Source organism: Odocoileus virginianus, chromosome 7 (genome assembly GCF_023699985.2).
Source record: "Odocoileus virginianus isolate 20LAN1187 ecotype Illinois chromosome 7, Ovbor_1.2, whole genome shotgun sequence".
In the NCBI taxonomy this organism is placed as follows: Eukaryota; Metazoa; Chordata; class Mammalia; order Artiodactyla; family Cervidae; genus Odocoileus; species Odocoileus virginianus.
In genome coordinates, this window is record NC_069680.1 from 84,015,953 (window position 1) to 84,027,116 (window position 11,164).

At 43.6% G+C, this 11,164-nt stretch overlaps 1 long non-coding RNA gene across 1 annotated transcript; it reads right to left on the minus strand.

The window, feature by feature from the left end:
• Positions 1-6,814: 6,814 nt before the first annotated feature.
• Positions 6,815-10,825, minus strand: LOC139036098 (uncharacterized). The gene is made up of 2 exons (XR_011488842.1): positions 8,094-10,825; positions 6,815-7,236 (listed from the first exon to the last, which is right to left on the minus strand). It is a non-coding gene; the product is annotated as an uncharacterized lncRNA (long non-coding RNA).
• Between the last annotated feature and the right edge of the window lie 339 nt (positions 10,826-11,164).

Below are 11,164 nucleotides of genomic sequence, written 5' to 3' on the forward strand. Positions count from 1 at the left end.
GATCCTCAAGCAGCCCTTTGGTTTGGGTTGAAAGAGTTTCTGAGGACGTTGGGTTGCAGGGAGATCTGAGTTTCACATTCAGGTCCTGATCTTACTGGTTGTGGACATTTTTGTAAATTCTTAAGCTTTTCATGAGTTACAGCACCAGGTGATCTGAAAGATTTCTTCCAGGTTTAGCATTCTATGATGCTAAACAAACTTCTGTTAGTGTATTATCTCTGTTACATGCTAAAAAAGACTTCTTACAGGGATATTTTGAAAACCCAGCAGTGTAAGGAGTAACAAGGCCATTAGAGCCCTTAATCATTTACAAATAATCTTATATATGTTTGATTACATCAAACTCAGGTCCAACAACTCTACAGGAAGGAAGGAAGACACTCTTCTCATCTTTATTTTCCTGATGAAAAAATAAGGGTTCACACAATGTCTGTGATGTTTCAAAAGTCATAGGTTAAGATGTAAGAAACCATTACCTTAAAGTCCCAGTTTTCTGATTCCTATATGCACCCATGCGCCAGGCTTTGCCCGCCTGCCTCCTAGCCTGCAAACTCAGAGTGTGCCTGAGGGCCACTAGACTGGCAGAAAGAGTGAGCAGTGCTTTTGGTGCTTCGGGATGCCAATAGAGGTGCTGTTTTTAAAAAATAGTTATTTATTGGATGCATCAGGTCAAAGAAATAATTTGCAACAGGCAGGATCTTCATTGCATCATGCGAGATCTTTACTGGGGAGGAAGGGCTCTCTAGTTGTGGTGGGTAGGCTCAGGAGTTGTGGTGTTGGGGCTCCAGAGCACACAGGCTCAGTAGTTGTGGCTTAGTTGCTCCGTGGAACATGGGATCTTGGTTCCCTGATCAGAAATCGAACTAGAGTCCCCTGCAGTGGAAGTGTGGTGTCTTAACCCCTGGACTTCCAGGGAAGCCCCTAGACACACTATTAATGGGGATTTTATGCACAATGAAGAGTCACACAGAAGAGGGCATCTACTTTTTTGTTTGGGGTGGGGGAGGTTCCTCTTCAAGCACACAAGGAAAGCCTATTCCGACTGTTTCCAGAAAGACTAGGCAGAGAATGGCAGGGGAGGGGAGGAGATGGGGAAGGAAGGAGTACGGGAAAGATGGAGTCGGGGAAGGGAGTAGGGGAGGCAACTGGGGTGACCAAAAAAACCCAGGATATAGCCACGATGGCTGCTTAATGTTTCACAGCTGGCTTCCAAGAAACAACATTCACATGCACACACAGGCCCTGATATTTAGCATCTGCTTATCTCTGTGGCAAGAGCACTCCCGCCACGGCCAAGTCCAAACGAGCACTCTGCCATCACTGACTCTGGAGCCGGGCAAACACAGACGGGGCGCAGGTCACACGGCCCCGCCTCACAGAGGCCATGCCCCGCAGGGCACGGGCAACAGCAAATGAGGAAAGGAAGAATTTTGAGCATTTGATGTGGCCTTTTAATATAGTTCATTAATTGTAAGTTTACATGAGTCTGTCTTTAATCAAGGCCGTGTTGAACAACAGGCTCACAGAATCCCTGCAAATTTAATGATCCCCTCTCATAAGCTGGTGAAGGCCGTCCCCAGCCCAGCAGCAGGGCAAGATATGTGTCTGCATCCTCGCTGTGACAGGCACAGAGTCAGTCCATGCCTCTTCCTGTCCAGCCACAGGGGTGGGATTAATGAAGTGGCAGTTACAGAGATACAACCCGACCCATCCTCCTCCCCACCCACCCATGCCCCCTCCACCCCCCTGAGTTGTTATGGAAAAGGAAGGGCAGTTTTCCATTGATCTTTGCCTTCCTGGTGTTGGTTCAAAAACCCAACATGGAGTTCAGCTTCTCTAGCCACTGATACCATGTTTATTTTGATACCTGGAGCAGAAGGCAGCTTCTCTCAGGCGCTAGATGCTGAGAATACACTTCTTGGTCTTGTCTGGTTGGAACCATGCAGACCTCGTGAATATAGGCTTATAAATTTTACAGCACCCATGAAATATCGCTCTTGGCGTAGAAACATTACAGAGATAGTTAAACCAGACCCCTAATTCCCTCGAGCACTCTTTGTATAGCTATTAATCTCAGTATCAGAAACAATTTACAGTCATAATAGCTATCTCCTTGCCAGCATATGCATACATAAACAAAACCAATATAAAAGAGAAGGTATTTAGACACAATTAAAGCAACCGATTCCTATGCACACTTAGGACACAAAACATAGATGACTCAGAAATTATTACCTTTTGTATAGTTTTTACTTCACTAAATTTTGGAAATAGTCTTTTGAAAGCAGCAATCACAGATTCCCCAAAGCGAAAAGCATTGCAGTCGGATGGCTAAGATGAGTATTCTGAGAATCTCTTTTAAATGCCGGAAGGCACAGCCCTCCAGGACCGTTTGTGGGCCTTGGGGAGTTTATGTACTGCTGCTAAATAAAACATAAAATGTTATAGTGTGTGTATTCTACTATCTACATTGTTTCCTCCATATAAAAGTTTACTGATACCTTCAGGGACTCAGACAAATGTTTCAAAAGCTCACATTCCACTGTCTGTGCAGGAAATCAGCTTTATTTGAAAGCTCCTAATGTTCTCAATATTGGTTTATTGGGCCATAGATTCTCCTATTTCTATTTGGGGACATGTGAATAATTTCACAACCTAATATACGAGTCAGGGTATAGTGATACCATCATTTTGAAAAATGAGATGTTGCGGTGCCTAGCACTGGCCTTGCAAATAGCAAGGATCCAATCAGAGTTTGCAAGAGGGGAGGCCGGAGGAAGGGAGGGGAAGAGGGGCAGAGACTCACAGTAGTCTGAGAGAAGGCTGCTTCATTGGGCTTCTTTGTTTCCTCTCTATTTATCCCTCAGAGTCCAAGCCCCAAGATCTTTTTCCATCTTTTTTGATTTCCAGTATGAAAGTCAAGGTCATAGCCCATGTAGGCTTGGTCTGTACATCGATTCATTCTGGAACCATATGCCACTCCTGGAAGAAAACCAGCCTTTGCACTAACCCCTCGCTCGGGCTTCCGTGTATTGTGATTGAGAACTGATGAGCTGAGCCGGGAAAACCTCCCATTTCCAGTCCATCTGCTAGCCCCGTGGCTACACAGACTGGAGAGTAGGTGTTTAGATGTTCTAGTCCCATCTTTCAAAACAGGACAGGTTTCCCCTCTACTCCTCTCTGAGACTCCTCACTCCCTGCAACCCCATAAGGCTCTCTCACTATGATCTCCATTCTAGTGACTGATCCCACAAAGTTGTGTATCATTCTGGTTTGTGTCAGTGGCAGTTTTGCAGCTCACTAGTTGTGTGACTTTGAACAAATTTCTTAACCTCTCTGAACCTTGTTTCCCTTATATTCCACCTTTGAGGAGTTTTGTGAGGAAGAGAATATTTATGAAGTGCTTAACACAGTTCCTGGTATATGGTTGCCTTTTAAGAAAATTCAGCTGTTATTATGACTGTGGTAATTAAAAAAAATTTAATATACTCATAGACAATTGAGTGCAGCTATGAAATCAGCACCCATATTAAGATATATAGTACTATTAACACTCCAGGGGACCCCTTCCCTTTCTAGTCACTAACTACCCCTCTCCCGAGAGAAATCATTATTCTTCCCTTCAGTATCATGGGTTAATTTTTGAACTTTATGAAAATAGAATCAAACTGTATGTTCTTTCTTTACTCACTACTGTTTGTGAGACTCATCCACATGGATGCATGTAGTTGTAGTTTGTTCATCTTTATTGCCATATATTATTTTATGGTATGATCTACAATGATTTATTTATCCCTCCTATTCTATGGACACTTAGATTGCTTACAGTTTTGAAATATTACTTCATTCTGCCATGAATGTCTTGTATGTGTATCTTAGCAAACATGTGTAGAACATATACTGAGAGGAGGAATGCCTAGGTCACTGGGCCATTCAATGGGCTCTTAACAGCCATCATTAAAAAGTCTATAAATAACAAATGCTGGAGAGGATGTGGAGAAGGGAATTCTCCCACACAATTAGTGGGAATATAAATTGGTGCAGCCACTGAAAACAGTATGGAGTTTCTTCAAAAACTAAGAATAGAGTTGCCATATGATCCAGCAATCCCACTCCTAGGCATATATCCAGAGAAAACTACAATTCAAAAAGATACATGTACCCCTATGTTCACAGCAGCACTATTTACAATAGCCAAGATGTGGAAGCAACCTAAATGTCCGTCAGTGGATGAACGGATAAAAGAGATGTGATGCATATATACAATGGAATACTACTCAGCCATAAAAAGAATGAAACAATCCCAGTTGCAGCAATATGGTTGGGCCTAGAGGTTATCACACTAAATGAAGTAAGTCAGAAAGAGAAAAATAAATATCTATGATATCATTTATATGTGGAACCTAAAATGTGACACAGATGAAGTTATTTACAAACTAGAAACAAGCTCATAGACAGGGGAGGGATGGATTGGAGGTTTGGGATTAACAGATACAAACTTCTATATGTAGAATAAACAGTCAACAAGGTCCTGCTGTGTAGACAAGAAACTATATTCAGTATCCTGTAATGAACTGTAATGGAAGGCAACATGAAAAAGAAAATGCGTGTGTGTGCTCAGTTACTTAGTCGTCTGATTCTTTGCTCCTGTCCATGGGATTATCCCAGCGAGAATACTGGAGTGGGTTGCCATACGCTCCTCCAGGGGATCTTCCTGACCCAGGGATTGAATCTGTGTCTCCTGCAGCTCCTGCGTTGGCAGGTGGATTCTCTACCACTGAGCCACCTGGGAAGCTATATTTATAGAATAACTGAATCACTTTGCTGTATAGCAGAAACTAACATTGTACAGCAATCATATTTCCATTAAAAGTTAAAAAGTAATGTGCTGTTAATATTTGCAGGCAGAAAACATGTTCCATTTCTCATGCAGCCATCACTCCCAACAAGGATACTGAGCAATTAAAAATTGATCCAGATACCAGACAAAAATGTGTATTTCAGAAGCTAAGGGAAGAATCATTTCAAAATGGTTTGACTAGAAAATAAAACATTTTCTTAATCACAAAATGCATGCTTTACTCTGAAGCCACTTAATTTTTTGAAATAATTGTATTTATTTTTGGCTGTGCCGGGTCTTTATTGCTGCTCTGACTTTTCTCCAGTTGCAGCGGGTGAGGGCTCCTCTCTAGTTGCGGTGCGTGTGCTCCTCATCGCGGTGGCTTCTCCTGTTGCAGGGCATGGGCTTGAGGGCATGCAGACTTCAGGGCCCCCAGGCCCTAGGGCACAGGCTCAGTACACGCTTAGTTGCCCCAAGGCACGTGGGATCCTCCCAGATCAGGGATCAAACCCACGTCTCTTACCTTGGCAGGTGGATTCTCTACCACTGCACCACCTGGGAAGCCCTCCGAAGCCACTTCAGGGGATGAAGGAGGAAAGGGTGCAGTAAGACCTGTGAGCCCAATGTGACATACTCACTTCTTTGTAAATAGAGTTTTACAGGGACGCAGCCACACCTATTCAACTGAGCCCATGGTTGCTTTTGCGCTTCAGCCATCGAGCTAAGCATTGTAACGGAGATAATGCAATCCACAAAGCCTCAATTATTTACTATCTGGCTATTTAAAGAAAATGTTTGCTGAAGCCTGAAGGAAAGAATATTTAAAGGGAGGACGAAGATAATCCCGAGCTTTCCTAATGTCCTGGACCATGTCCTCGATTCTATCCACACATACTTTCCTCACTGCAACGGAAATAGTCCCTGCTGCCACAGATCAGAGGTGACCTCTAGGTTGTGGGGAGCCTTTCCTTTGTCCAAAGGTTACAATGACCATATGCCTTTGATAGGACAAAAAAGTTAAATAGGATCAAAATACTGTTCTAGAAAAGAAAACAGTGCCTAAAATGTGGGAGGTAGAAAAAAGGGAGCTGGCCATCAAGGAGGTGCAGGAAAACAAGAATGAGAGCCCCCTTTTGAACAGGTGCCTCCATCCTCACTCAAGGGAGAGGGCAGCATGGTCCAGGGACACAGGTGGCCCATCTGCAGGTGGCATGCCCGTCAGAGAGAGGGTCAGACTGTCTCACGTCTGTGACATCAGCATTTCAAATCATCCAACCCTCCCCTGCTCCTCAGAGTCCACACTTAACGATGGAAAATTCTGAGTTTAATTTGGTTTCGCTGTAAGTTTGCCTAGAGGGATAGAATAAACTGAAAAGCAAACTTGAGTCTCCAATCTGCCTGATGATTTTCTCATTATGAATAAATAAACTGATGCTCTGTTTTCTACAAAGTCATTGCATCTTCTAATGAGTGCTTTTGTCCTTGTTTAACATTCAGTGAGATTGGGGTTAAAACAGAACAAACAAAATACATACCCACTTTCTTCTGGACTAAACTAACCTGATTTATCTGCATGTATGTGTGTGTGTTTGTATGCATGCTTAAGAAATGAGGCGTCATTGCCATAACCTTGTATAGAAACTGCTTACTCTTCCACACCATCATGCTCTTTCTCTCCTTCTGTCTAGTGAATTTAAACCTTAAACAATCACCTTATCAAAAACTTAAGTTTCTAAGTTGTTCTGTAACCAAAATACATGCTCGCTACATTGGCCATTGCCATTTCGGCTGACTAGCTTGGTGAAAGGACAGCCTCTAGTCGTAAGGTTTATGTTCTAAATCTAGGCTGTGGTAATACTGTTATTAAATTGATGGGCTGGACCTGCGCTGAGGTCCTAGCATGGGTGGAGAACCCTTGTCTCCATCAGGAAGTTTCTCTGATCAGATTCCTGCAGCCAGTAATGAAACCAATGCTGAGGCTGAAGCAGGACAAGCTTTAGTCAATGTCCAAAGAATAGAGAAGTGGGAACCTAGGTCACAAATCAACTTCTCAATGAAATTTGGGTGGAGACACCAAACACATTAGGCGGGTCAAGGTAAAATGGAGGGAACTGGAAAAAGTTGGAGGAATACTCATGACTTGCCCAACAACTAGGATGTGGACCTGGAACCGATGCAACTCTTCTTTTCAGTCCTTGTACGGGTTTTTCTGGCTGTCATGGCAGATATCAACTGTCATGGTGCTGGTGAGTGTGTCATTTAACATGCTAATACATTATAATTAGCATATAATGAGGTTCAGAAGTCTACTGGAAGTTGTCTTCCACCATCTTGAACCTAGTTGGTTCTGACCAGTTCTTGGTTAACTCTATCTTCTTCACAGCTTCTTCCTGAAACTGGGATAAGAGTAATTGGCTTACATTCAAGGGAAGGACAGTAGTATGATTCTGCAGCAACAAGCTTGGTATCGGTATCACATAGCCCTTTTTACCTTTGGAATATATCTTGGGTATAAGTTAGACACAGGACAGAAAAACAAAACTTATTGTTTCTCATAGTTTCTTAGTGAAAATACCTCCTTTCCTAAAGAGGGTCACCTGAGTCCAGGCATTGACACATTACTTCTTGTTCACGTGAACCACTCAGGTCCTTCAACAGGGACTCAGGTGCCTGTGGCTTGCTGAGGCTGTGCTCTCTGGGGAGGGACAGAGGACGCACCACAGGCGAAGGAAGAGGTTAAGCAAGGGCTTGATCTCACCTGGAGCCTGTCACCAGCTTGATTCCATGAGGAGCGCTGGAGTAGGAACTGCACTGTAAAATCGGTCCCACCTTTAGCAAGGGGGTCAGCCTTCTGAGCCCTGCACCTCCATTGGTCCATCGCCACCTGTGGGACCTTCTCTTTGGAGAAGGGACAGCTCAAAGCTGTCCATTACCAAATAATGGTCAGAGCAGATGTGGGATGAACACAGCTAATAGATGAATATGGATGGGGCAGAAAGAGCTTCCCCTGCAAAGGGGTGCCATAATCTACCCAAGTGAATGTGGGCCGACGTTTTTCTAATAATGTTTTGGAGGTTATACTTTTAGACACGATCTTGGACTACAAAGTAGAGAACAGCAACAGCAAAAGTACATTGCCTCTGTGAGGCTTTTGTTTGTCTGCTTATTTTAATTTTATATTGAAGTATACTTGATTTATACTTCAATACAAAAGTAAGGGCTTCCCAGGTGGCGCTAGTGTTAAAGAACTCACCTGCTAGTGCAGGAGATGTAAGAGACACGATTTCAATCCTTGGGTCAGGAAGATCCTCTGGAGGAGGGTGGGCGACTCACTCCAGCATTCTCGCTTGGAGAATCCAGTGGTCAGAGGAGTCCAGTGAGATACAGCACATAGAGTCACAGAGACAGGACTGAAGGGTCTTAACATGCACACATATCTCATGTTTCTTCCATGATGGTTCATCATAAGGTACTGAACATCCCTGTGCTATACAGCTGGAACTTGTTGCTTATCCATCCTATATATAAAAGCTTGCTTTTAGAAGAACTGAGAACTAATTGGCCACAATCTGGATTGTATCTTCCAGAATGGAAAGAGGTATCTTTCAGGAAAGGAGTATATATGTATGTACATATACATGTGTGTGAGTGTAAAAGCAAATTCAAAACCAGCGAAATATCTCTACTTTACCATATTTAAATTTGTTAATATAAATTTCCCTGTTTCTCCGTAAATTGTGCCTTTTGTAGACACGAGAACTTTTGACATCTAAGATACTGTACTGAAAAGGAATTAGGAGAAATTAAACTTTGCTTCGATTCTAGTATTCAATATTGGGAGATATTATTGAAGACATGCAGCCTGGCCCAAAGCCTACTCTTATTACTATTAAGAGACTAATTTTTCTCTTGGAGGGTCCTTGAGAATCATGCATGAGAAGAGGCTTTTGAGAGGCTTTAAAAAAAATCAGAAGAAAACTTATCCAAAAATGGGTTTTTAATAACTCAGGAGTGCCAATTAAAAATCTGTATCAGGCGACAAGCCTTTCCTCCTGAGAGCCACCCAGCCCCTAAGGGATGAGCAGTCTCCCAGCCTCCGCCTCCAGGGAAGGGCTGAGGTTCCAGGCAAGGTTCTGCCTCCTTTGACTGAATGCTCATTAAGTGCCATTCTCTCCATTCTGAAAGATCCTACCTGTGTAAACTCAATAGGAGAAGAGAAAAAGGCAGGGTCTCGAACAGGATCTTTCCAAAAGTTGGCCAGGCATTGAAAAGCTGAGATTGAAAAAGCCAAAGAGAATTCTCTTGGGAAACCCTGAAAGCTCAGAAAATATCCTAATCCAGCTCTCCATTAGCAAAATGGCAAATGCAGAAGGTACTCCTTGCGGGGCAATTCCAGTAATCTTGTTTTATTTCTTTTGAACACATTAATGTGGGTTTGCTTGGATGGCTGCCTTGGCCCCTAGTTCTAAATTAAGAAATTACCCTCAGAGTTCTCCAGCCCACACCTACTCCATTCCACGCTGAATAACTCAAAGAGGAAAGACAGTTATAGTCATCAGAATCTGATCTTTTATCTTAACAAATGTATTCTGGAGAGTAAGATAATCACAGATGTGAATATGTATATATACTTAAATATGCTCAGTGGGTGGAGCTGTTTTTAGCTCTCATGGACAGTGATTTCCTTTGAGATGGAGAAAAAAATCAAGTTTGAATTTTCTGGTAGAGACGACAGTCACTCTGTCTCCAAAGTGGGTCCCTGGAGAAGGAGGGGAGTGCAGCATCATGCGCGTTTCTTCCCCCCACCCCTCTACCAAAGCTAAGCCTGACCAGCAGGTACACAGGGGTTCCCAGTCTGCTTAAAACACAAAACAACCTCCAGTCACAGATGTGTGACAGCTTCATAAAGGCGAGGGGCCTGTGCCCGCCTACCGTGCTTCATTTCAGAACTGGAACCAGTGCTTTCATTGAAAAGACAAAACCTGATTAACTTTTCATCTGTGAACCTTACTGCATCCAATGCCACCCAGATTACAAGTGTTTCCATTGAGTAGGGAGCAGAACCAGGGGAGGAGGCCTCTGTCCCAGAAATACCATCTCCATCTGGAAAGGAGGGAGGTCACTGGCAGGGGCCATTCAGAATGGCAGGGGTGTGGGGCCAGGCCAGGAAGGCAGATTCTTCAAATGGCTTTAGACCCCAGACTCCTGGTGAAGCCACTGCTCAAGGACCCCAGAGGAAGCAGAGCCATCATCCTGCATCAGTCCTAAGACAAATGACTCAATAAGGAATTCAAGCTCTTAGGAAATCAGTGGGGTTTACATGAAAATTCAAATGAGACAGTGGAGGGAGGGATGTTAAAAATAGTTTTTAACATGAAAAAGCTAACCAGGAACCAAGAGACTGAAATGATGGGCACCAGGCTCACTTAGAAGCCACCTCCAACTGAGCAGGTAGGATTTGGAATCCTAGGACTGGGAACAGTGTATCCTGGAGTTTACAGAGATCCACTGGCTAATGGGATTGGCTGCAGCTGATCCAAAGGAAAAGATAGGCCACTCAGAGCAACTGTAACCCTTTCTTTCTGATTTCACTGTTTCTACCTTAGTCTCCACCACTCTCTCCCATATTAATTATTAAAACCACCTGCAAATGGATTTCCCTGCCTCTAATCTGTCTTGTTTCCTCCCTTCCTTCTCCTTCCATCCTTCCTTCCATCTACTCACTCATGACTCATTCCACATACATTATTGAGCTACTATGCATCAGGTATCACAGTTACTAAAATCAGGCATTTCATCTATGATACATCTATTGTAGATCAAGCATTATTCTAGGTCCTGGGAAATAACTTAAATTGAAATTCATAGGGCCAACATTTTGGTAAGGGAGAAAGACTATAAATAAGATAAAGAGCAAAGATAGAGACTGTGTAGGATGATGATAAGTAAAAGAAAGGGAGGATATACTGCAGAATATATATATATATAGGAGACAGTGAAGGACAGGAGGGCAGCCTGGTGCGCTGCAGTCCATGGGGTTGCAAAGAGTTGGACACGACTGAGCAACTGAACAACAACAGTTGATTATGCAGTTAGTAGAGGTACACAGCCTAGATCGTGGGCAGATGTCCTCTGTGTGAGGACATGGCTTGGCCTGTGTGCCCAGCTCAGCTCCCTTACTCTGGGGATGGGGCCCAGGGGACTGGGACCTAGCAAGGGGAATGGGGACTGGACTTCAGAACCTGCCCGCCCCTCCATCCCCCCCACGACACAGCAGTTATCAGATGGACGGTGCACGGGGGAACGTGTGCATGTAGAGGCTTG